The following is a 25,789-nucleotide window of genomic DNA, read 5'->3' on the forward strand; positions in this document are numbered from 1 at the left end:
CAAGCACTATGCTACCCACTGGAGGCCAAAGAGAAAATTAAGATAAGGTCTTTTTTTTCTTCCTTTCTTGATTTGCAATAGATCTAGCTTTTATTGGTTAGTACACAGCCCAACAGTGTTAGCTTTGATATTGCCTATGTGGTAGATCTATCATGAGACTATGCAATTAGGTCTTAGCTTAGAAATTTTCAGGAGGAAAAACTTCTGATAAAATTAATGATGATGCTAAATTGGTAATTTCCATTTGAAGGGATAAGGAAAATGTGGGTGAGGGGTGTAGGTGAGGAATCCCTTAGCTTCGCACTCAGAGGAGCCTGTGGAGCTATGCTGGCCATCAATCAAAATCCCAAATCCTAGTTTCACTTTGCAGTTTCTTAAACTGTCCATAATCCCATCTTCCTGGTTTCACCTAATAGGTGCTTAATTCATTGTTGCTGAACAAATGAAGCAGTAAGTCCAGCATCCCAGCTGAAAGGTAATTCTCCAAGATCCTGTAACCCAAGTTCAAAACCTGCCTAATGCTTTCACTTCCAGGGTCTCCTGAAATAGTTGCTGACCCCGAACAGACAACTGTGGGAGCCACTTGTTCAGGATTTTGCCCTCCATGGTATACTACTTCTTCATAGAGCTCCAGAAACCTCCATCTTAGTTATTTATTTTTTTAAGATTTTTCTTTCAAGTAATCTCTATACCCAACATGGAGCTTGAACTCACAACCCTGAGATCAAGAGTTGCATGCACTGCTGACTGAGCCAGCAGACACTGCAGGAAATGCCCATTTCAGAATGAGAGTCCAGAAGCAGAAATTAGAGCTTGATGGTCACTAGAAATTCTTCAGGTAATTTAGCTACTTGACAGAGATCTAGTCACCATTTTTAATGGGCAGGTTTGTGTAGAATGAAAATAAAGGGAAAGTTCGAACCTCACTTCTTCTATCTCCTTTCAGCCTTGGGGGCTCAACTTTGTGGGTGAAATGGGTTCTGAGAGTCAACAATAGATTCAAGCATTGCCATCAGGACTTTCAGCTTCCCTCCATGAGTGAAGGAAGTTGAGCATGATCTTTGATCCCTAATTAATGAAGAAGACTCTTGAAACTTACCAGTCTCTCAATCCATTTTCAGGAATAAAATTTAGTTTGGTCATGTTTCTTATGCAAACCTAAGCCATGATGGGAAACTACTCAATGTGGTACCTGATTTCTCTATATAATAGGTTGTATCTTAGTCTACAAAGTAGATGAGGGGTTCTCTGAGGTCCCTACCTCAATGCTTGCCTTTCAAAAGCATTAGATGATCTTTCTTAGCTCTTTGGCTTAGAGATAGAAACTTACAGTGGGATTTCCTGAAGCTCAGGGCTGAAGCCACAGATCCCTATTCTGTTTCTGTCCCCCTCAACACTAAAAAGGTAGTTTAATTGACTGTTCACTCATTTTCCTTCTAACCAACAGAAGATGCCACTTAGAATATCTTGGATTTGGAAATGGTGAACATATGCTTTAGACTTTATTCTAATCTTGGGCATATGTTCCAGAGCGAGCATGAGAGAGAGAGAGAGAGAGAGAGCTATCTGCTGAGGTTGTTGTGGTTGATGAGAACTCTTCCGTCCTCCCAAAAGAAAGCATAATTCTGGACTTAACTGGACTTTGTGGTGGCAAGGAAGTTCAGTAATGTAAAATATTTTCGTATGCTGATAGTTTGGAAAAATGCCACATAAATGTTACTAATTCTTAAAACTTAATCACTACATGTCCAAATGTTCAAATTACCATCTTTGCCTATTGTTATTTCACATCTATGTTTAATGGCAAGCACACTTAGTCAATCCAAGTATAGCCTTGTAGGTTATCTCATGGTTGAGCATCCTCATCGGTCTTCAGTGTTTATTTCCAGCAAAAGAAAAGATGCATGTGTCATGAGCAATATAAAATTAGGAATTCATTCATTCTTTTAGTAATGACTATTTGTTGAGTGTTTACTATGCACAAAACACTGAGTTCAAATTAACTCGATTCTGGAGGCTTTTTTTCCTATTTACTGTTCTTCATTTGTCATGGATGATTGAACTGGCTACATTGGAGTTTATACTTTACTTGTTTGATCAGACTTTATTCTCCTTTGTCTATTTTCTTTTCCTACATTAGCAACAATGGCTACAGTTATGTCTTTTGCTTTAAGTATATATTTCTGAGTGCTAGTGATTTGCAAGTATTTAGAATTTTAAGTCATACACTACCCCTAAGTTTTCTCATTTGTTAAAAAGGAGAGGGGTGCCTAGGTGGCTTAGTCAGTTAAGCATCTGACTTTGGCTCAGGGCATGATCTCATGGGTTTGTCAGTTCAAGCCCCGCACCAGGCTCACTACTGGCAGCACAGAGCCGCTTCAGATCCTTTGTTCCCCTCTCTCTGTCCCTCCCCTGCTCACTCATGCTCTCTCTCTCTCTCTCTCTCTCTCTCAAAAATAAATAGACGTTAAAATAAAGGAGATAAAATTTAATACTTGTTTTGCCCATAGCCTTCTAGAATTTTATGATGTTAGTTTATAAATGTTGACTGTAAGGGGAAATACTTTTGCAAGCAAAGTTTTAGGGAGTCTTGAGTAAAGTTAAGTAGGTGAAATTTATCTTCTGTATTTCATTTCTCTGTTTTTAGTACCCATCACTCCACAAAGGCCCCAATATCCCTGCTCTAAATGGGAGGAAGAAGAAGGACAAATCAGTTCTGGCACTCATCAGCCATGTAACCTTGGGTAAGTTATTTATCCTCTAGGACTGGAAGTCTTCATCTGTAAAATAGGGATTACCACAGTATATTCCTCATGTAGTCATTGTGAAGATTAAATAAAATATTGAATGCGAAGCACTCAGCACATGCACATGTCCACATTAAAGGTTAGTAAAAAATTGCTTGGTTTTTATTTTGCCAAGTCAAGAAAGAAATGAAAGGAAGAAAAAAAACCAATCTCCATATTTTATCACAATCATTTCATGCAAGAAATGACAAAGTACCGTTTAAAAAAAAGGACATGATATCAGAATTTATAATTTTAATTTAAAAATTTACTACATGGTACTCATTGCTCATATTTCATCATAAATTAATGAAAACTTCATCTTGGATCATCTTTAATCTGCAGACTTGTGTCTGGAAAACACCATGGTGACCTAATTCTCTTTTTCCATCAAAATTTCCCTACCATGGTCTCATTCCCTTGAAGCCCAGTTCTCTTTTCTAACATTACAGCTCATTGGTCTACAGTGAATGCAAAAGGATAAATGTATTCATCTTTTCAAGAGCATAATTTACATTCTAATATAAGAGGCTTTATCCCAGTAAGTAATAGTAGTGGTGAGGATTCCACACCACCTGGCAATTCTGGTGATAAAAGATTTGGGTACAGGTGCCCTCTTCAGTGTCTTGAATGCCCACCTGCTTCATACATGTATATGGTGGCTCTGTACCCAACTGTCCTTAGGCTTAAGAAAGTTAGACCTGCAACAGATAGGCTGGGCCTTTGAACGGTTTCCTTAGCAGCACCCGTGAGACACACTCAAGTATCACTGCAAATGAAATAATGGTTAGAAGGTTTTCCTGATTGTGTTTCAATTTATGCCACTTCTCCTGGTTAAAGCCTATCATCTTTAGTGGGTCTCTGGCCTCTCATGACCGTGCTGGAGAAATAACTTATTTCTAGTAGGTTTCTTCCAAGGATTGATGTGGAAGAGCGACACCAGGTCCCAAAGGTCGGCCTGCATTCAGCTGGCCACTCGAGGTGGTAAATAACGGGCTTCTCTGGGGGCAAGGGCAGGAGTACTAAAATAACAAGATTAAATTCCATTTCAGATGTTGCCAGGGTTAATGGAAGGGACAGCATACAGCACACTACTACGCAATAATGAAGACTATAAGGCTGGGGTCAGAAAACCTTGGTTCAGACCTGAGGTGAGACATTTATCAGCTGTGGAAAACAGTTTCTCTCTCTAAATTTTAGTTTTCTGAAAACAGAGTTAAGAATAGCACCTACATCACAGGCTTGTTAGGAGGATTAAACAAGCTAACTCATGTATAACGTTTTAGCACAGTGCCTGCCCATGGTAAGTGCTAGGTTAATATTAGCTTTGTTATTCTTATGTGCATTGTAACAGGATGTGCCCACTTTACTGCTAGCTTCGTTAACCATTTATACTAAGTGTATTTGCTGTTTTAGTCAGAACGTACTCTGAAATCACAAAATATGCAAACTCAGGTCCCGATCTGAACAAATGGAAGGCATGTCTTGGAGTTCCCCTCTCAAAAGGTTCCACAGAAATATCCCAGCCTTTACTGAACTTTATTTTACTTCCTCAAATCACTTCTCACTTCTCTTTTGTTGCTACTGTCAGTCCTGTCTTGCCTAGATTGTTTCTAAGAGAGAACTTTCTTTGTTGTTGTTGTTAGTTTGGCGTATTGTGATTGATGGCACATTCTTTAACCATGAGCAAACATGACTTGGGCTGTCTAGTGGGTGGAACATCTCAATTCACATTGTTTCTAAAGAGTAACACTCAATGAGTTGTCTTGAAGTTGTCAGATTGCATAATTATAGTCAATTTTCAATTATCCACATAAATAAAAAGGCTGTCAGTACAGATAACAGAAAATTGCAGCTTCTGAAATTGTGGTTAACCATCCAGCAGAGTTGAGCCTTGCTACTATATATACCCAGTGGCAACACCAACTGGGTTAAAGGAATTTAGCTTCCCTATAATCTCCTCGAAACCCTATTCTTTGATATGAATACTTGGCATTTTCTCAATCTTATGTAAAGGGTCCAGAAATCAAAGTTTCGAGACCTTTCTTCCAATGAGATAACAGCTCCTGTATTTCTGTTAAAACAAATCCAGAGCTGGCTCTGTCATAGGTTTGGGCCTATCTCAGGCAACGTGTCAACCGCATGTCCAAGCCATGATGCATATGATTAATCTCCAATGCACTCAACCCAGAGCGTGAATAACTATACATCTGGCCTGCCTCATCTTCCTGAAGTCAGTTTCAATATATAATTAGAGGGGAAAGTGGCAGCCTGAGACAGCCTATTTCAACAGTGGAACACAGAGATTGCTAGACATTTCTTCTTTACCTAGTCTCCTCTAGTTTTACCACTGATTTTATCCCTTGGGGTCACACAGGACAAATCTATTCTTTTTTTTTTAATATTTGGAGAAAGCTATTACATCCTGCCTGACATGACCACTAAGAACTGTATGTCCTTGGCTAAATTCTTTCACGCTTCATCCCTCTGAGCTTTTTTTTTTTTTTAATTCTTGGAAAGGAGGGAATTGGACTAGGTAATCTATGATAGATCCTTTAATTTTAATATTATTTAATTCTATGAAAATTTCTTTTGATACTAGTATAGAATGGTTTATTAACTATATTACTATATCCTACACTATAAATGTATTTACCATATGTATTATCAAATTTAATCCTCATGATATTCCTTATAGGACAGTTATTTTTATTTATAAGTGAGGAAACAAAGGGTCAAAGAGATTAAGTAAGCCATGCCCTGAGTTTCTGGTACTAGCTCTCTGTTTAAGATAGGTTTTACGTCCAAGTTTTATTTTCTTGAGAAATTAACTTTAAAATCCCTAGGCTTAGTTGTCCAAATGTAAAATGGGTTAAATAACAAAACCAAGTTGACCTTCAGTTCAGCAGAAGGTATAGCATATTCTATGGTCGTTGCCACAAGATGTGAGGCTTCAGGAAAACTGGCTAGGCTCATTCAGGCAGGGTAAAGATTTGGAGGTTGATGAGAAATCAACACTAGAATTCATAAGCAAATGAGCCTCTCACCAGGGCCTTAAAAAAAATAAAGACAATTCTTCAAAGGAGATCATTTCTCCAACATTCTATTCACTGGGGCCTTCAGTATGCCAGGCATTGAAGTAGTCACTTATAGTTAAAAGTTTCTCGTTTATTACTCATAAGAACTTTGTGGAGTACCAGTCAGCACATGTATAATTATCCTCATTTTACATAAGATGAGATTGACACTAATAGTGGATAAATTGTTTGCTCAGCCAGTAAGTGGAATATGAGGATTGTAACCAATGCCTCTGAGCTCCAAGTTCCAGAAACTTTCCACTCTGCCAGCCTTTCCCAAAGTGCGCTTTAGTCCGTACTCATTTTCCAAAATGATTTTCCAAAAAAAGGATGCCACAGTCAACTATGCTTGATGTTGCATACTGTGGTATCCCTTAGAGGTTCACAGAACTTAGTGTATTCAAGGTTCCCAGGAAATTCTGGAAAGGAAATGTGTTTAACAATTTCCTTTCAAACTTTCCCTAAACTTATTTACAAGGGAATTTGAAGTCCAATTAACACATGTTATGATCCTGAAGAATCAAATCCTATTTAACTCTTTTTGAGAAATACTCCACCATACCAGGCTATGTTAGAAAGTAATTTCTACAGAAAAAGATTGTCATTATAAACCAACGTTTCTTCATATTAATATATATATATATTTTTTTTTTTCATGAGTTAACTAGTGAAGGTCTTGGGATGAGAAGCCAGGTAGTTACAGCCATTCAACAAATTTCCCTGCTTTTTTTCTTGTTTATTATTTTTGAAAGAGAAGAGAGAGCACAGTGGGGGAGGGGCAGAGAAAGAGAGGGAGACACAGAATCCTAAGCAGGCTCCTGGATCTGAGTTGTCAGCACAGAGCCTGATATGGGGCTCAAATCCATATACCAGGAGATCATGACCCGAGCTGAAGTCAGACACTTAACTGACTAAGCCACCCAGGTGCCCCCAAATTTCCCTGCTCTCACATGAGAGAATAGTATGTACTGTGGAATTGCATACCTGAGAATACCAGGTGGAAATACCAATACAGTATATATACAAGTGTATGACATATTCTTATGGTACCTATTTTATGTTCTGAAGGATTTTATTTATGCATGGAAAGTACCATTTGCTCCTTCCCCAAATTTCTGCTGTTTGACACATTTTACATTTTTTATTCTAATTTGAATGAAAGAAAAATGTTTTTTTTTTTTGAGATATTATGGAGAACTTTGTGATTGCTTGAATGCATTAATGATGGCAAAGTGTTTTAAAACTGAGATCAGAAATCATTGAACAAGATAATTAAGTTGGATTTAGCTATGAAATTAATATTAAATTCAGCTCTTTAGTCTATTGCTTATTTTTAAGATCTGCCTGCCAATAAACATTGGTTCTGTGGAGGGCTTTAAACATTTTCAAAAGTTGTTTTTTAAGTGGTAATCATGAGTCAATAAGAGTCTTAGAAATTTCTTAGTGAGGTTCATTGTTTAGGAAGTGAAATATAACTCTCAGATGACCATAGCCATGGAATGACAAAAGCCAGGGATGTGTATTTTATTGAAAGTAACCAGAAAATGAAAGAAACACAAAATAAGTTATTGCTATAGAATGCATATAAATATCTCTTGATATTTGTCATTCATAGATGCTGTTCAAGTCACCTATTGCTATGTCACAACCAAAATTTAGTGGATTAAAATAACAAGCCTTTTATTATATCTCACAATTTTATGACTCATGAAATTGGGAACAGTTTCACTAGGCGATTCTTCTGCTCAATATACTGGCAACTAAACCTGTCTAAGTGGTCCATGATGACTTTGCCCGCGTGCCTGGTGCTTTGATGGGACGGCTAGAGAGCTGGGCCCCTCTCTTTCCTCATGTAGTACCAGGACTTTTCTGTGTTCCAAGGTAGTTGGACTTTTTACTTTTCAACAGGGTAGTGAGTCTTCTTACTCAGCAGCTCAGAACTCCAAGAGCAAGTGTTACAAGAGACAGAAAATGAAAATGGTTGGGTTTTTAAGGCCTGAACCTGGAAACAGGCATGATGTCTCTTCCCTTGTGTTCTGTTAGAGAATATGAGAGGGTATAGAGTCCATTTCTCAGTAGGAGTATCAAAGGATTTGCGGCCACCATTAAAATACCACATGGACCTAAACTGGCAGAAGGGCTTGTGTCATGGAGGAAAATAATACAAACTCTCTTCTGAACTTTTGAACAAGTTAGCCCTTTGGTAGAAATGTTCTTTTAGTCATAAAGCCAAAGTGACACTGTAAAAATGTATACAATATGACACATCTAAATCAAGTTGTGTTGTAAAAGAACCACATGTTGGTTCTGACTTTCCATTTGAACATTTCCTCTGTCCTGGTGTGCTTCTTACAAGCTCTTTCAAGTCATTCAGCACTCCTTTGCTAATTTTTGTAGCTATGATAGCTAATTTTTGAAGAACATCTCCCAAATAAGTAACAAAATAAACCATCAGGTAAAACAAACCTGCCAATACTAATAACACAATGATTAAGAGGATTATGACTGTTTTCATTGCCTAGTAATGTCAGAGTTGTGCTTTTGCACTGAGCAGTGCTTTGATTTTGATTTGAGGTCTATCTTTGTTCTTCTCCATGAAGATTTATAAGGTCTAAAGTACTTCAGAAGAGTTTAGGTATTAAGTATTATTTGGATGAGGCAAAAGAAGTCCTCTGGAGACCCTTTCAACTTTAGCTTTTTTCTTTGACTCTTCCCTTCTGTGTGCCTTCTACCAAAGCAATGGCCCTTTCTTAGACTGTCGGTGGCTTCATGTGATCCCTCTCACTTAACAGATATTTAATAAAAATTATCTCTTAATGTAAAGAATAATTTTACTTCATGTGAAAATGATCTCACTTCAGGAAGATAATTATACAAACATTCCTCAGTGTATTTTTTCTTTAGAGTCAAACAGTAAGATAGAGCAGGGGTTGGCAAATGACAGCCTGAAGGTCAAATCCACCCAGTTGTGTAATTTTGTAAATAAAGTTTTATTGGAACACAACCACACTCATTTACTTACATATTGTCCATTACTGTTTTCATGCTACAATACAAGGGCAGAGTTGAATAATTGTGCCAGGCACCATATGGCCTGCAAGACTGTCTTAAAATATTTGCTATCTGGTTCTTTCAGAAAACTTGGTGCCTGTGTAATGCCTTTGCAATTTTTCTAGAAAACTAATTTGTTTTTGTTTTAAATATACTTTTGTTAATGGGTAATAAAAGATTATTTTGTGTGGGTAATAAAAGATTGAACAAATCACAGTGTTTTAGTATCATGAATAAATAACAAATACACTTTAATAAAACATTGAATTTTGTAGAGATAAAAAATCTCTCCTCTGTACTGTGTTCTAACTTACTTCTTTTGCTGCTGATCTGCCTTTTGTAATTTACTGAGTAACTTGAAACAAAGGCAGCCTCAGAGCTAAGACACATGAATGTACAAGGAACAAATGAGTCAGACAAGGGAAGTTATGGACATAGTGGCCGAAATTATGTTAATTTAGTTCCTCTGCCTTGCTTTTGAAGACTTGGTTTTGACTCGCATCATGTCTCCATGACTTCCCATGACTCCAGGGAAATCTGTGGACCATTTAGAAGGAAATATATATACTTGCCCACCTCTTGCACTTGTTTGATTGTGCTCTGTCTACATATGAAAGAAAACGGGTGGTTGATAATACCCAGTGTTAGCCAGGTCATTGGCAAACTAGCCTTCTTATCACTATCTGTGAGAGTATAATTTATTTCAATGTTTCTAAAAGGCTGTTTATCTTGTATACTTTCCATTATTTCATTAGGGGAATATTAGCACTTAGAATCCATTGCTAGTATTTCCCTAATGAAATAATGGAAAGTATACAAATTTATTTACAAAGACATTTACTGCAGCTGTATTTATAATAGAACATTGGCAACAACTTTTATATCAATCATAAAAGATTAAATGCAGCAGAATAAAGAAAAACTGTGCATAATTTGGAGGTGGAAAATAAGTGACAAAATAGTGCAAACTATTTTTTTAAGTGTATACATAATCTATGCATAGAAAAGTCCGAAAGACACACACTACAAAAGTAATGGTGATGATACTTCAAAGGTAGATTTATGGATAATGTGATTTTGGTTTTGGATTTTTTTTTTCATATTTTCCATAATGGGCATGCATTCATTTTGTGATTAAAATAATAACAAATATTTATTTAAAAGATCATATTAAGGGGAGCCTGAGTGGCTCAGTCAGTTAAGCATCTTTCTGTTGAGTTTCGCTCAGGCCATGATCTCACGGTTCATGAATTCAAGCCCCGTGCTGGACTCTGTGCTGACGGTGAGGAGCCTGTTTGAATTTCTCTTTCTCCCCCTCTCTCTGCCTTTACCCCATTCATGATCTGTCCCTAAAATAAAATAAAATAAGATAAAATAAAATAAAACAAAATAAAGAAAATATTAAGAATTTTTAAACATCCTCTATTTATCAACTGTTACCTCAATTGAAAAGAAAAGTGAAGAGGCTTTTATTGATTTTCATGGAATTTACTTTGTTGGCTGAATTCATATAATTAAATGAGTATTTGTAATTATGTAGGCATAGCCATGGATTTTAATTTCTCTGTGTCTCCCAAATATTGGTATATATTTTCCAGATGGAGTCTTTTCTATATTTCTTTCCTAAATGCACACATCTTTTTCATCTAAAATAGAAAATATGTTTTCAGAACTAAAATGTTAGCCACAGCCTTTCCTAATAAGAATTCATAATTTAATATTTACATTATTCAACTTTTTGTGATGCTCAGTTACATTTACTGAAAGCATGATTTTCAAAGAAAAGTATGAAGACGGAAGACCCAAGAACAGCCTTTCAAAATTTAAATATGTATTTTCTTGAGGGTTATGATTATAAAAGATGGTGCAACACTTGCTTAAATCCAGGACAGGACCAGTTTCCCTTCACCATGTGAATCAAGTCACTTTCAGTAAAGAGTTTTGTCCTGTAGGCTCCTTTGCTCTCTGGCCTTATAGCTAATGCTGTAGAACAGAGGAGGCCAAGAAATGCAACTGTTAGAGGCCAAAAACACCTGCCTGATAACCAGAATCAACTTATGTCTTGAAGTCCACTGAACAGTTCTGGTATTTATATGGCTTTTGGCCAGTGGTTGCTGAGATACTTCATACTCTATTTCCCTCTTCTGCATCACTTTGCTCTCCCTTCAACAACTACTAATCAGATCGTTTACAACCTAAGCAAATACTTTCTATCAATCTAGCTATAGAATTGATTTCATTCTAATGAAAGACTCACAGAAGCTGTGTGAACTCAAAATGTAAACAGGGTAATTTTCTAGCAACTGCGAAAGAAAATAGAATATTTAGACAACAGGTGGTAAAACAGATTGCATTACGGAAAGTGTTAGCATTCATTAGGAGAGAGTTAATATTAGCTTTGGGCAAAAAGGTAACCAGGAACATTGTACATAAATACAAAGTTGTCCATGCTCACAGTCCTGCTAGAAGTCCAAGGAAACCTTCTAATGTTTATTTATTTTTGAGAGAGAGAGAGAGAGAGAGCCCAAGTAGGGCAGGGGTGGGGGGAAAACAGAGAGAGAGGGAGACACAGAATCTGAAACAGGCTCCAGGCTCTGAGCTGTCAGTTACAGAACCCGATGTGGGGTTTGACCCCACGAACCATGAGATCATGACCTGAGCCAAAGTCAGATGCTTAACTGACTGAGCCACCCAGGTGCCCCCCAAGGAAACCTTTTAGACTCTATAACAGAACTTGCCAAAAACTCTGGGAATCTCAAATTTGGGGCTGTGCGTCTTGTTCTAACTGAAGCCCTTTTTTCATTTGCATTGAGAAAAACAAAGCAGTAACTACATCAAATGTTGGTCTGTGCAGGAAAAGGTTTGAAATGAATGTTAATAGACTAAAATTTTTTAAAAACTTCCATGTTTTTTAATACCACATTTCAAAGCTTATCACAAATGTTACAAATGACCTTATAGATTTCATGTATGTCAAGATATTTTTATTTTCATTTACATTATATGCAGTGAGAATCTCACAGGGGAAACAAAATATTATTGTAAATATGAAAGGTGAGAGAACAAGTATTTACCATTTAATTTCAATATATACAGTTGCCAGTTCAGCATTTTGCCACTTTGTATACTTTGAATAAATTGTCACTAATTATATATTTGGTTCCAATGCATGGAAACAAGCAGAAAGAAGTTTCCTTGAAAAAGATCTATATCATAATTGTTTCATGCTAACATACTGTCAACACATTTGAGCTTTCCAGTTAATTGTGGTTAACTCGAGAAATAAGATCTTTTGAGTATCAAATTTATCACTTCAAATCCTTAGATTAATTGCTGAGTATAACTTCTCATACCTCATTCAGTAGCTTCTTCAATGACAATTATTTGGGGCAACTGGGTGGCTTGTGACCAAGCCAGTTAAGTGTCTGACTTTGGCTCAGGTCATGATCTCATAGTTCATGAGTTCGAACCCCAAATCAGGCTCTCTGCTGACAGCTCAGAGCCTGGAGCCTGCTTCGGATTCCATGTCTCCCTTTCTCTCTGCCCCTCCCCAGCTTGCTCTCTCTCTATCTCTCTCTCAAAAATAAATAAACATTAAAAAACATAAGAACTATTTGATGGTGATGATGCTGGAGATGGTGCCCTCCCAGGATGGAATGTCATGTATGCTGTTTGTAGGTATTACCTGATACTGATTTTTACTTAACAGTATCCAGCCCCTTATTAATATGACCTTCACTTTTTGATTAAGTGCAAGCATTTTAAGACCTGTGAAAAGCAGATGATTTTGTAAATCTCAGGTTCCTTCTTTCCAAGAGTCTCTAAACTCTTGTTTCTATCTTACTTTTCATGTCTGACATGTTATCAAACTCTGATCTACTGGAAAACGTCTTATACTGAAAAAAAAATACAGGCTTTGCAGTTAGATACCTTAAGTTTCAATTCTTGCTTCTGCTATTTTTTTGTCTGAGCTATGATCTGAATGTTTGTCTCCCTGAAAAATTCATGTTGAGATCCTACCCCCAAATGATGGTATTAGGACATGGGGTCTTGGGGACATGATTAGGTCATGTGGGAAGAGTCCTTACTAATGAGATCAGTGCCCCTATGAAAAAGGCACCAGAGAGATCCCTAGCTCCGTTCACCATGTGACTTTACAGGTGAAAGATGGCCACCTGGGAAGCAGGCTCTCACCAGACCCTGGACCTGCCAGCTTCTTAATCTTAGACTTCAGAACTTTGAGAAATAAATGTTTGTTGTTTCTAAGCTAGCCTTAGAAACAGTTTATGGCATTGTGTCATAGCACTCTGAACAAACTAAGACAGTCTGAGTTTAGGAAGTTTTCACAATCTTTAGAGATTTTGAGTGGCTACATGTGGAAGAGTAGTTAGTTAGGGCAATAAGAAGACTTGCTTTTGGTGATTGCTGTCCCAGGTCTTAAGCTGGGTCTGATCATAAGCATTCTTGAGATGGCATTTGTCCTTCTTAGTAAGTAAACGCTTCAAGTTTAGAAAGGTTTAAAATACTCCAAATTAAAAAAAAAAGCAATAAAATCAATCCAATCCAGTCTAATGAAATAAAATAATCCAAATCAGAGCACCTGGCTGGTTTAGTCAGTAGGGGATGCAACTCTTGATCTCAGGGTTGTAAGTTTGAGTCCCATGTTGAGTGTAGAGTTTACTTAAAAAGAAAGTCTTTAAAAATAATAATAGTAATCCAAATAATACTGTAAAAATTCTCATATTTAAGAAGCAATCTGTACACATTTGGCATTCTTTTTTTTATAACCAGCTCCTAAATATACATGCCTGTCTGTTAACAATTTCACATCATTAATACTTCTCAGTGAAGAATTTCCTAATTAATTGAATTAGTTAGAATCTACTATACAGAGTCTTTTCTTTTCCTTTGTAAATTAAAATATATTTTAACTGAGATTTATTGATCTGCTCATATATATATATATATATATATATATATATGTATGCAACAGATACTTACTGAGCTCCTAAGGGGATCAGATATTCTAGCTGCCTTGCTAGGAATATTTGAGCAAATAAACTAGATGAGGTTGCTGCTCTTGTCCAGTTTACATGCCAGTGGAATTAGACAACAAACAGTTAAGAACATTTCAGATTGTGATACTTGTTACTCTAAAGGAAATAAAACATTGATTGGATGGGGAGAAATAAGAGGAAGTTTAATTGACACAGGGGGGTGGGGAACAGCCTAATCTTGTTGCAGAGTCCTCTTGTCATGAAGACAGAGAGTGGTTCTGCAAGCCAATTTCTTAATTCTTAAAAAAAAAAAAAAATGTCTTTTGAGAGAGATAGTACAGGAGCAGGGGAGGGACAGAGAGAGAATCCCAAGCAGGCCCCAAGCTGTCAGCACCAACCCCTATACAGGGCTCGATCCCAGAATGGTGAGATCACTACTTGAGCTGAAATCAAGAGTTGGATGCTTAACCGACTGAGCCACCCAGGCGTCCCTGAATGCATTTTTAGTATTTCAATTTAAAGAAGACGGTAAGATATTTTATGTTTGAATGTTGACATATGCAAATAATTCAAAATATATTTTTCCTTGATTGTATACTAAATTCGGCTACATGAAATACTTTAATTTAGGTCTATATTCCTTAACTAGAAGGCTCATTTGACCTTTCTCTTTCTTAAGTTTTAATGCATTTGATGAGTTTGTAATTTTTACAGCTGTTCTTTAGTTTTTGTGGGGTTTTTTTTGATAGCTTTGAAAACCATTTCACCATTGACTTGTGTTGGCAAAAATTCAGGAAAGACAGTAAATCATCAACAAAGTGTCAATTTATCTCTTTTATATTACCTTTTTTAAAAAGCCTCTAATTTCAATATCTGAAAAACTACTCACTGGAAGAGAGAAAGTTTAAGACTTTTTTTTTTCTAATGATGGCAAAACATTTACACACTAGATGGCAAATTAACTTTTTTTCCCTCATCCAATTTGTACAATTCTACCATTTGGGATTCTGTTCTAGAGCTAGCTCAAATGTGTATATTATTTTAGTAATAATAATAATAATGATAATAATAACAATAAAAATAGTAACTTGCTATACTGGGTAAGTTAAGATTAATCTTGATTCCCTTCCAACCCTTGAGAACAGGAAGAAGTTCTCACACGAGTTCTCTCTCTCTCTCCTGGAAGGTCTATGAGCTGAATAGTAGCACTAGTTTGTACATTTCATCTCAGTGATATTTGTAGAGCTCTAGAACAAATATTGGAAAGAAGGAAGTAAGGCCAAGATTCAAGAAGGTTGAAGAAATTGTGAGGAATTAATTATCTAATTTAAGTGAGTTTAAGGCATTTAATCTTTTTAAGTTATATCCAGATGAATGTTGAGATGCTCTTGGCTACAATAACAGAACCTCACAGAAATGACTTAAATGATAACAACATTTATTTTCTCATATAACAAAGAGTCCAGAGGCAGGACAGGATCAAAATTTGGCTAATTTAATGGCTCAGTGATGTCATCAAGGATTCGGGTTCTTTGCATCCCTCTGCTTTGCTGTCCTCAGGAATGGTTTTAACCCTTTATTTTTCTCTTTGCTCAAAGATGGCTGTCAGTAGGCATCAGTCTCTAAACTTTAATCATGATCAGGAGGTGGGGATGGGAATCTGGTTTCTTAAAATCACATAGCTGTATGGGAAATATGCAATTTATGGAGTAAATAGAAATAGGTGTTTGGTAGACAACATTATGATTACTTTGAACTACTAAAAGAGTTTGCAAATGAGATCAAGGTCAAATGTGATCAAGGTCCTTACCTTACCATCTCCGGTGGTTTTTAAATCCTGGCCTACACCTGCTAATTCTGATTCACTTCATCTGGGATGGGGCCTGGGCTTAGATGGGTTTTAAAAGCTCCCCAGGTGATTCAGAGGCATCTGTGTGGCTCAGTCGGTTAAGCATCCGACTCTTGATTTCTGATCAGGTCATGATCTCACAGTTCATGAGATCGAGCCCTGAGTTGGGCTCTAAGCCTGCTTGGAATTCTCTCTCCCTGTCTCTCTGCCACTCCCTGCTTATGTGCTCTCTCTCTCAAAATAAATAAATAAATAAATAAATATTAAAAAAATAAAATCTCCCCAGGTGATTCTAATATATAACTGGCTTGTGAACCATTACTGTAAAGAGACATTGAATATTTTAAGCAGGATGATGACAGAGTCAGATTTGGAAGAATTGCCTAAGGAGAAATTGTCTAGAATGGGAGGGAACCTTGAGGAGTGGTATGAGAGTTGGAAGTCAAGAGTGTCTGGAACCCAAGAAAGAGGGAATGGCCATCAGTGTCAAATTCATTACAGAGGTCAGGACTGGACCTAAAAAGAGACTATTGGATTTTTCTTATTAGCATCATTTACAAGAGTAACTTTAAATAACTCGGAGAAGAGAAATTGAAATTCACTTGGGTTGAGTGGTTAATAGAAGGGCAAAAAGGGAGGGCATTTGGTTGTGAAGGGATGATCACTATAGAAAATATGGGGACTTTTATAATTTAGCATGGAATTTACTTGAGGTATTTATATGTTGAGAGCAATGAATCTATTTCACCATTAGTATGGATGAAAGTGATTTCTGTTTTCTATCGCAATAAGCCCAATATGAGTGGATCCCCTGACATGAAGACCAATGTGACATATACCGTGAGAAAACACCACCACTCTTTCCACTGTGGTAAAAGTATGCCATCCTTATAACAAGTAGGTTTTCTATTCAGCACTGGTCAGATCACATCCAGAGAACTGTATTTCACTTTGGGCATCATTCTTTAACACCTTTTAGGAGGTTTATCAACAAATTGGGGGCCATTCCAAGGAAAGTAAGTAATCAAAATATTAGAGGAAATCAAAACCATGTCATATGACATACAGTTAAAAAAAACTGGGAATATTTTGCCTGGGGGAATAAAAAGATTTGAGAGGACATAATATTTTATATTTTTGAAGGCCATGAGATGGAAAATGAAGTAGGTTCCCATTAATGCTTGGAAGACAATATTTTGGCTGTAACCAAAGCAAAATTATACTGGGGGGGGGGGCTAGAAAAATAGAGATAGCTTTTTTCCAGTCAGAATAAGTATGACTTAATGGAATAGAGAGGCAGTGGCCTTCTTGAGAGCAGGAAAATTGGGTGCTTTAAATCATAAGGGAGAAAATACATATGGAACAAGAGAATGAATCCAATGGCCAAGCAAGTAGAGAATGGGTTAAGGCAAAGCACTTCTATGCTTGGATGGCAATATGGTTCCTCTAAGCAATTAAAGTATAAAGAATGATACAAATCAGAGGAGACAGGAATCCTAATACTAGGTAAAAACTGTGAGGATTTGGTTTTATGATCTTACATCTCTATATCTAGAGGTATGTATCTTTATATATCTCTATATATAATACATGCTCATTATTACAAAAAATTCAAACAATATACAAGCATACAAAATAAAAAGAGAATATTTTTTTCATACCCGCAGGCTTCCAATGAATGATATTTATTACTCACCCATGTTCAGAACCAAGGAAGTAGAGAGTTGGGCAGATAGACACCAAAATGTCAGCTTTGTTACTGTTACAGCTATTACAGAATGTGGCCTATGTGGGAGACAGCAGTGAGCCTTGCTAATACCAAATCCCTGGATAGCACTCAAATGCCCCAGTCATCAGGAATACTATACAACCTAAGAATGTCCACCTCCATAAAACTTACAGCATGGAATGGAGGAACAGAGGAGTGGGTTCTGTTGAGGTCTGATTCCCAGCAGAGGGAAAGACATGCTGTGACTAATTTACACCTGTTCACTTCTTTTGCAAACCTAACCCTCTACCGACTACAGGAGTGATATTTCTCTAATGCCTGCTCCTTACCTGGAAATAAGAGTTGGAGAGAATAAGCTTGTTCCATCATATTACCCAGACATCTCCAAGGAGAGGAATAGGAATAAGGGCCAAGGTCACTAGTGTAAGGGAAACTCTTCCTCCAGTGAAACAAAAAATGTGGGAATGAGTTGTTTCCACCATCCTCACCACAGGAAACCACTACTAAGAGTGTGAAATTGTTTGGAATTTATCCTTCTAGACTGCTTTTTTTTTTTTTTTTTTTTTGCAGATGGATACAACCTTTACAGTTTTTTGTACAAAAAATCAGAACATTATGTAAACTATTTTATCTCTTAATTTTGCTTAACAATATATTGTAGACATTTTTCGAATAGATGTATATAGATGCAATGTATTATTTAAAAATTTTTTTTTAATGTTTATTTATTTTTGAGAGAGACAGAGACAGAACATGGGTGGGGAGGGGCAGAGAGAGGGGAGACACAAAATCCAAAGCAGGCTCCAGGCTCTGAGCTGTCAGCACAGAGACTGATGCAGGGCTCAAGCTCACAAACCGTGAGATCATGACCTGAGCCGAACTCAGTCGCTTAACCGAATGAGCCAGCCAGGTGCCCCTCAACGTATTATTTTTTAATGTCTATTTATTTATTATGAGAGAGAGAGCGTACATGGACAGGGAAGGAAGGGGCAGAGAGAGAGACATAGAGAGGGAGAATCCCAAGAGGGAGAATACCAATCCCACTGGTAGTGCAGAGCCTGATTCAGGGCTCGATCTCACCAACCATAGGATCATGACCTGAGCTGAAATCAAGAACTGGACACTTACCCGATTTAGCCACCCAGGTGCCCCTCCAACATATTGTTTTTAATAGTACTTAGAATTTTGGTGAATTAACAGTTCTTCTATTGATTGGCATTTAAATTCTTCCTATTTTTTTTATTACTATTAAAAATAATCACTTATAAAAGATCTTTGTGTATACAAGGACATGGACTCTTATTAGTGCTGTTTCAGGTGTAATGAGCTGCTTGGGGCTGAATATATTTAAGCACAGACAGATGGTGACTTGGCAGGTATCATTTAAGAAACGGTGGACGCTGCAAATGAGCAGTTAGAGCGGAAGACAGTTGTGAGCTGCCCCATGGAACTCTGGCGAGTGAAGGAATTGTGTAATATCAGTTGTAAAAGCTATTCCAGCCTTAGCAAGTTAGTTCTGCCTCACATGCATCTGCTCAAGTTGCTGGAAAGTGTACCTTTTGTTCCTGAACAGACCTTCTCCCCACAAGATCTGTATTATCTTTGCTCACTAACTCAGCAAGAGATTTCCTGACCAAAGTTTCCAAGAAACCCAGGGAAGAAATTATATCAGTGCGTGACCTTTGAACCCAATATCTCAGCTGTTTACCATTTTCTAATGAATTTTCACAGTGCCTCTGCAAACCAGGTCATCAAGATAAGGGAAGAGGCAGCCAAGATTTTAATGGCAATAGCCAATATTACCTTTTGTTTTCAAGTGGGGGAAAAGTGTGACTATTTATAATCACTTCCGAGTGAATGTTTCCTCTACTTTTTTTTTTCGTGAGCCCAAATGTGGAACCTTTAAGAATATTAACTTGTCAGCATTGTCCAGAAATTTTTTTATAGGTAGGTAGTATGAAATTAAAGGCTGCTGCTGACTCTGAAGTTATATGACTGACATTGGCTGTTTTTGAAAAGAAACTCTAGAATAGTTTCTTTAAAACTTTATTTGGAAATAATTTCATTACAGAAAAGTTCCATGAATACTACAAGGAACACCCATATGCTCTTTACCCAGAACCTCTCCCTCTCCTCTCTTTTCCCTTTCTCCCTCTGTCTCCCTATTTCTCTCTCAGATATATGGATATATATGTGTGTGTGTGTATATACACACACACACATATATATCCACGTATACATACATGCATTTACATATTTCTTCTGAACTTTCAAGAATCAGTTATATATGCCTAAAGATAAAAATATTCTCTTACACAGCCACAATACAGACTTCAGTTTTAACACTGTGTCCTTACTTAATTTAATAAGAAACCAATATAAATCAATGTTTCCAGTTCTCACCTTTGACTCAAGTTCTAGAACAATATTTTCAGGTCTTAGTAGATATTTCTAGTTTGTTTTTCTACAAGCACTCCCACTATTTTTACACATGCCCCATGCTCCAAACTTTGTAAATCCCTGTCTTTGTTTGAATTTCCTTTGAAAAAAGAGCCTGAGATAAGGGCTTAAGCACCAGTAGTTTTTGAAGGAGATGATTCCATGGGGCCAGAGTTAAAGCATAGGAGAGAATGAGATAGGGAAGAAGGGAAAGCTGACCATGTAACCGTGCATTATCAAGGTCACCCTTGAGGATAGGTCCTATGTCACCTCCTGAGAAGCATACAGAATGGCTCTCAGAATTGTCCACATAAATGATAGCATGCAGGAGTATTTAACCGGGTTGTGATACCCCATTGGTTAAGAGTTACCTCTGGGAGGCTCTATTTTCCTCATCTGAAGGCTGAATTTCAGTTTATGAAATACCCTTTTGGATTTGATGTTAGTAATACTAGGTTGACACAAGAATTTTTGAATTTTCTGAACAGATAGATGCTTTTGCTACAAAGTCAAATCAGTCCTTCTAAAAAAAGGAAAAAACGGTTTTGTCGACGTGTATGTCAATATCAAAGGGAAACGATTTTTTTTTTTGGGTACTTGCATCAATGATAAGAAAACTTTTAAGTATGCTTGGAACAATTTGGATAGGTGAATATACTTTTCCAACTGTAAATTTACAAAATCTAATTCACAAAATATTTCTGATAAAAACTTAAGATCTAAATTGAAATATGCTGTGAATGTAAAACACACACTTGATTTTGACGACTTTATATAAAAAAATAATTTATAACATCTTGTTAATTTTACTATTGATAATATGCTAAAATTATACTTTGACGTGTTGAATTAAATAAAATATACTATTAACTTTATTTCATCTGTTTCTTTTAACTATTTTTAATTTAGCTACTAGAACATTTAAAATCACACATCTGACTACATTGTATTTCAATTGGACAGTGCTACCCTAGAAAATTCCCTATGAAACTTAGATATCAATAAAGTAATTGAGTAAGGTAGCAGGATATAAAATTAACGTGCAATATTCAAATCTCTGAAATCTCAAATCTCTTAACGCCCCTTTTCAGAGGCATCAAAAAAAGGTAAAATATCTAGGAACTTTACAAGAAATGTTGAATACATATACAAAGAAAGTTATAAAACATTCCTGAAAGACACACAAAGAAACTGAAATGAATGGAAATACGTCCCTTATTCTAGTCTCAAAATCATTAAGATAATCAGTTCTGTACCTAATTTGGAATTTTAACATGATCCCTATAAAAACACCAACACTTTTTTTTTTTTCTGGAGCTAGACAAGTTGATAGGAAATAAAGTTCATATGGAAAAATAAACATCCGAGAATATCTAGGAAAACACGGCAAAGTAAAAGCTACTCTGGGAGAGAGTAGCCATGCCAGCTATTAAAATACTCTGCAAGACCTCTATAATTAGAACCATATGATGCCAGCACACACATAATCAAACAGACCAATGAAATAGAATTAAAAGCCCAGAAATAGACCCAAATGTGTATGGAAATCTCATATACGATAATGATGGGATCTCAAATCCCTGGGGCAAAGATGGACTTTTTAATAAATGCTATTGAGACAACCGGGCAGCTGTTTGGGAAAAGATGAAATTAGATTCATTCCTCACACCTCACATAAAAATAAACTCCAAATGATTCAGAGATAAAATGTAAAAAATTAAACTATACAAGCACTGGAAGAAATACAGAATACTGGTGAATACAACTTTAATGTCAGTGTAGAAAAAACTTCTAAGGATGACTCAAAATTCAGATGTAAAAATAAGTCTCACATTAAAAAACCTTCTTGCATGAGTGCACGGGCAGAAACATACCATAAGCAAAGTCAAGAGTCAAATGACAAAATTATAAGAAAAGTTTTTGCAGTGTATATCAGAGATAAAGGGCTAACACTTCTAATATAGAAAGAATTTCTAAATATTGGAAAAAAGATTAAAAATCCTATTGAAAATAGGGAAGAGACATGAAAAACAACTTGCACGCACACACACAAAAGATACAAAAATCAATATGTGATCCTGGACCACATTCTGTAAAAGAGGAGGGAAAAAAATTATGTAAAGGACATTATTGGGGCAATTGACAAAACTGGAATGTTGGATAAATGTATTCGTTTTATATTTCCCGAATTTGATTACTATAGTGTGGTTATGTAAAAAAAAATATCTTTGTTCTTAGGAAATACACTCTTAAGTATTAAGGGGTAAAGGAGTGTGATACAAATGGCTCAGGAACGTGTGTGTGTATGCGTGTGTGTATCTAATTCTCATTAAAGCTCGGGACACCTACTGGTTTAGAGCAGGGGTTGGGAAACTGTCTCTGTAAAGGCCTGGCAGTGAGTATTTTCTTTGTGGACCGGATGGTCTTGGTGGCAACTACTTAACTGTTGTAGCACAAAAGCAGCCGTAAAAAAATACATGAATGAATGCCTGTGCTCTAATAAATGTTATTGTAAAAAGCGGTGGCTGGTAACTTGAACATTTTGCAATGTAATGTACATAAATGTTGAATCAACTACACCTAAAAACTAAAATAACATTGCATGCCAACTATACTTCAATTCAAAAGAAAAGAAAAGCAGGTGACAGGATTCCCCCCGCCCCACTGCCGCCCATCAAGGTTATATTAATTTTGGTAAGAATAGATACTGGGGAAACAGAGGTTTGGCTACAAAGTACTTTGTGCAGGACCCGGTATTTAATTTCTAAGTAGTAGATAGTGGGTTTTTTTTTTCAGTCATAAATAGAGTTTTAAAACGCTTTTACTTTAAAACTAAACTTACAGAGGGAAGCAAAACAACTCCTCTAATAACACATCAGGCCCACAGAGGAGCCGGGCAAAGCGCTGGGGTACAAGCCGCAGTCAACTGAGTGTTCTCAAAGCTGAACTCCATGAGCCTGCTTGGCAGGAGGTTCAACACGTGCAGCCTCCTGCTCAGGCGGAAGTGGTGCATCTGGGTCGCCGTCTACTGCTCCTTCATCAGTTTGGCCAACTTCTGTAGCTTTGAGGACCCTAAGTGGATGACAAGTATCCACGTGCTGTCCATCTCTGCTGTGGCGATGTCGTATCTGCAGAACCCTCAGTGCATGAATGCCCCCTGGTGATGTCAGCCTAGGACCACTCTATCCATCCCCTAGGCCTAGCCCCTTGCGGTGCAGCCTCCTGCCCTCAGCTGCGGTTCTGGGCTTCCCTGAGTGACAGAGTCACAGTGCCCTCACCTAGGTGGAGTGAGCCTGATGCTTTCTTTCCCCGGGATTCTGCTTCTGCTGGGCAGAAGGAAATACCCTAGGCCTATCCCTCCCCTCTGCCTTCTTCACCCTGCCTGCTCCAGGCAGATATGCTATCCTTGTCTCTAGGGGTAGCCACTCATCTTTTGAAAAAGATTTTTTAATGTTTTTTTAATTATTATTTTAAAGAGAGAGAGAAAGAGAGAGGGAGAAAGGGGTAGAGAGAGAGGGAGACAGAGGACCGGAAGCAGGCCTTGTGCTGACAGCAGGGAGTGCAACACAGGGCTTGAACTCACAAATCATGACTTGAGCTGAAGTCCGATGCTCAACCCACTGAGCCACGCAGGCGCCCCTTCACTCATTTATTTATTCAAACTAGTTAATGATGAAGTTTTGTATTCTGGCAAAAACACACACACAAAAAACCAAAAAACTAAACTTACAGAAAACGTGAAAGAATAGTATAGATAATACCCATATACACTTTACCCAGATTCTGTAACTTTAAAATATTTTGCCTCATTTGCTTTATTCTCCATTCCCCCCTCCCTCTCTCTCTCTCTCAGAATAAAAAGTATATTTATAGTCTTTAAAGAGGCAGTTGGATGTGTCCATATGAGCACACACTAGCCAATGGAAAGTGAGCTAAAGTGAGATGTACAATTTCAGAGATGCTGTTGAAGAGGGAACACATGATCACCTGTTCCCTTTCAGCCCCCTTGCAGCCTGGAATGTGTGCCGTTCTGGACCAGGTGGATGAAAGTAATTCCAGCTGGATAGAAGAACAAAAATGGAGAAAGAGCTGGGGTCCCTGACTTGAATGCTCATGCACAGATTGTCGGTTGAAAAATAAAAAAAAAATGCTGTCTATGTAATCCCCTGTTATTCAGTTTCTATTAGACCATTAAAGCTCCACGGTAAGTGATACTTGAGCATCATAAGCATTATCAATATTCTGTGGTGGTAAAGAGTATGCATTCTGGCCCTACACTACTGACCAGTGTAAACCCTGGTTCAGCCACTCAACTTCTGTGTGACTTTGGGGAAGTTATTCAACATCCCTCAGCCCTCTCGGGGTTGACATGAGTACCTAACTCATAAAGTCATTTTGATGATGAACAGACTTAAAGTGCTCAGAGCAGGGCTGGTGTGCAGCGAGCGTAAGTGTTAACTATTCTTACTCCTCACAAATACTTGAGACGTGGGTATTATCTTGAACATTTTATAGATGAAGAACTGGAGATTCAGAAAAGCTAACTAATTTGCCCAAGGTTACATAATTAGTAAAGAGTGGAGCTAGGATTTAGACTCATCTTACTCCCACGCCTGTGCTTTCCACTTCTATAGCTTTTCATTCTATATTTTTAATGTTTTAACACATTAGAGTGGTCATCTTAAGGAAAACCAACATTTTGCCAGCCTTTCCGATATTTGTCTTCTGATTTAGTGTTGCTTTTATTTGGATTACGATGGAGGTAGGGATGGGCCCTAAAGTTAGTAGAAGCTCCATATGACCCGGGTCTTCCTTAGCAGATGCTTACCCAGCCCTGTATGAGTTAAAGATTTCAATAATATTACAAACTGGTAGGTTTCTTTTTTTTTTTTTTTTGTAAGACTTCTAATGTAAACTTGTGTAATATTTTGACCTATGCACGAATGCACACTAAGACTTGATAAGCTCCCACGCATCTTAAAATATAGTTAACTGTAGCTCCAATTGTAACTGAAGTGTTGAGGGCTCTTAAACATCTCTGGGGTACTTTCAGAGGTCCCCTGGAAACTGAAATCCTTCTTTTGGAACTTTAGAATGGGACAGGATCAGGTGTTAGTATTATGTTTGCAATTTTCCTTTTCTTTTTTTCCTTTTTAAATCTGTTTTGATCACAAATTAAAGGCTGTACATAATATTGTTTTTGCCCAATAGTGACTGTGTCCTCAGAATGTTAGGGGTCATCTGTTGGGAGCGTATACCTTCTGGAGGCTTTTGTCCTGCATCAATCTGTCACATATAGCACATACAAATACATACACCCTTAAAAATGTTTATAGTTAACATTTTCTTTCAATATTTATTTTATTTTAGTAACATTTTTGACATTGGAACTTAAGAAAAGCCTAATGGGCTACAGTGTTACTCTCAAAATGATTTTTAGCTTTTTGAAAAATGTTTAATTTTTTAAAATAAATAATGCAGTCATGAGATTCAAAAAGCAGAATGCATAAAACAGTATATAATCTAACATTCTCCCTCCCATCCTTGTCTCTCAAATGCCCAATTTCATTCACATCTTTTCTTGGTTGAACATAAATCCTTCCAAATTCATTTATATGATATACAAGCAAATTCTTGTACAGATTCTGATTTCTCTCCCTTTTTTATACATAAGGTAGCATATCATAGGCCCTGTTTTGCACCTTGTTTTTTTTCAGTTAATGTATCATTCCATATTAGTACATGGAAGTTCAGTACAGAATAGTGGTTAAGCACATACACATTTGAACTGCTACATAAATGTCAAAAATAAAATAGGGTTGGTTCTGACATCACCCTCCAAAGTCTCTGGAAAGTGAACT

The 25,789-nt window shown here is 37.0% G+C and overlaps 1 long non-coding RNA gene across 1 annotated transcript; it reads left to right on the forward strand.

Moving 5' to 3' along the window:
* The first annotated feature begins 414 nt into the window (after window positions 1-414).
* On the forward strand, window positions 415-25,464 carry LOC128314524 (uncharacterized). The gene is made up of 5 exons (XR_008296267.1): window positions 415-475; window positions 2,648-2,744; window positions 3,839-3,937; window positions 22,773-23,015; window positions 23,930-25,464. It is a non-coding gene; the product is annotated as an uncharacterized LOC128314524 (long non-coding RNA).
* The last annotated feature ends 325 nt before the right edge of the window (window positions 25,465-25,789 follow it).

Source organism: Acinonyx jubatus, chromosome B1 (genome assembly GCF_027475565.1).
Source record: "Acinonyx jubatus isolate Ajub_Pintada_27869175 chromosome B1, VMU_Ajub_asm_v1.0, whole genome shotgun sequence".
NCBI classification, from domain to species: domain Eukaryota; kingdom Metazoa; phylum Chordata; class Mammalia; order Carnivora; family Felidae; genus Acinonyx; species Acinonyx jubatus.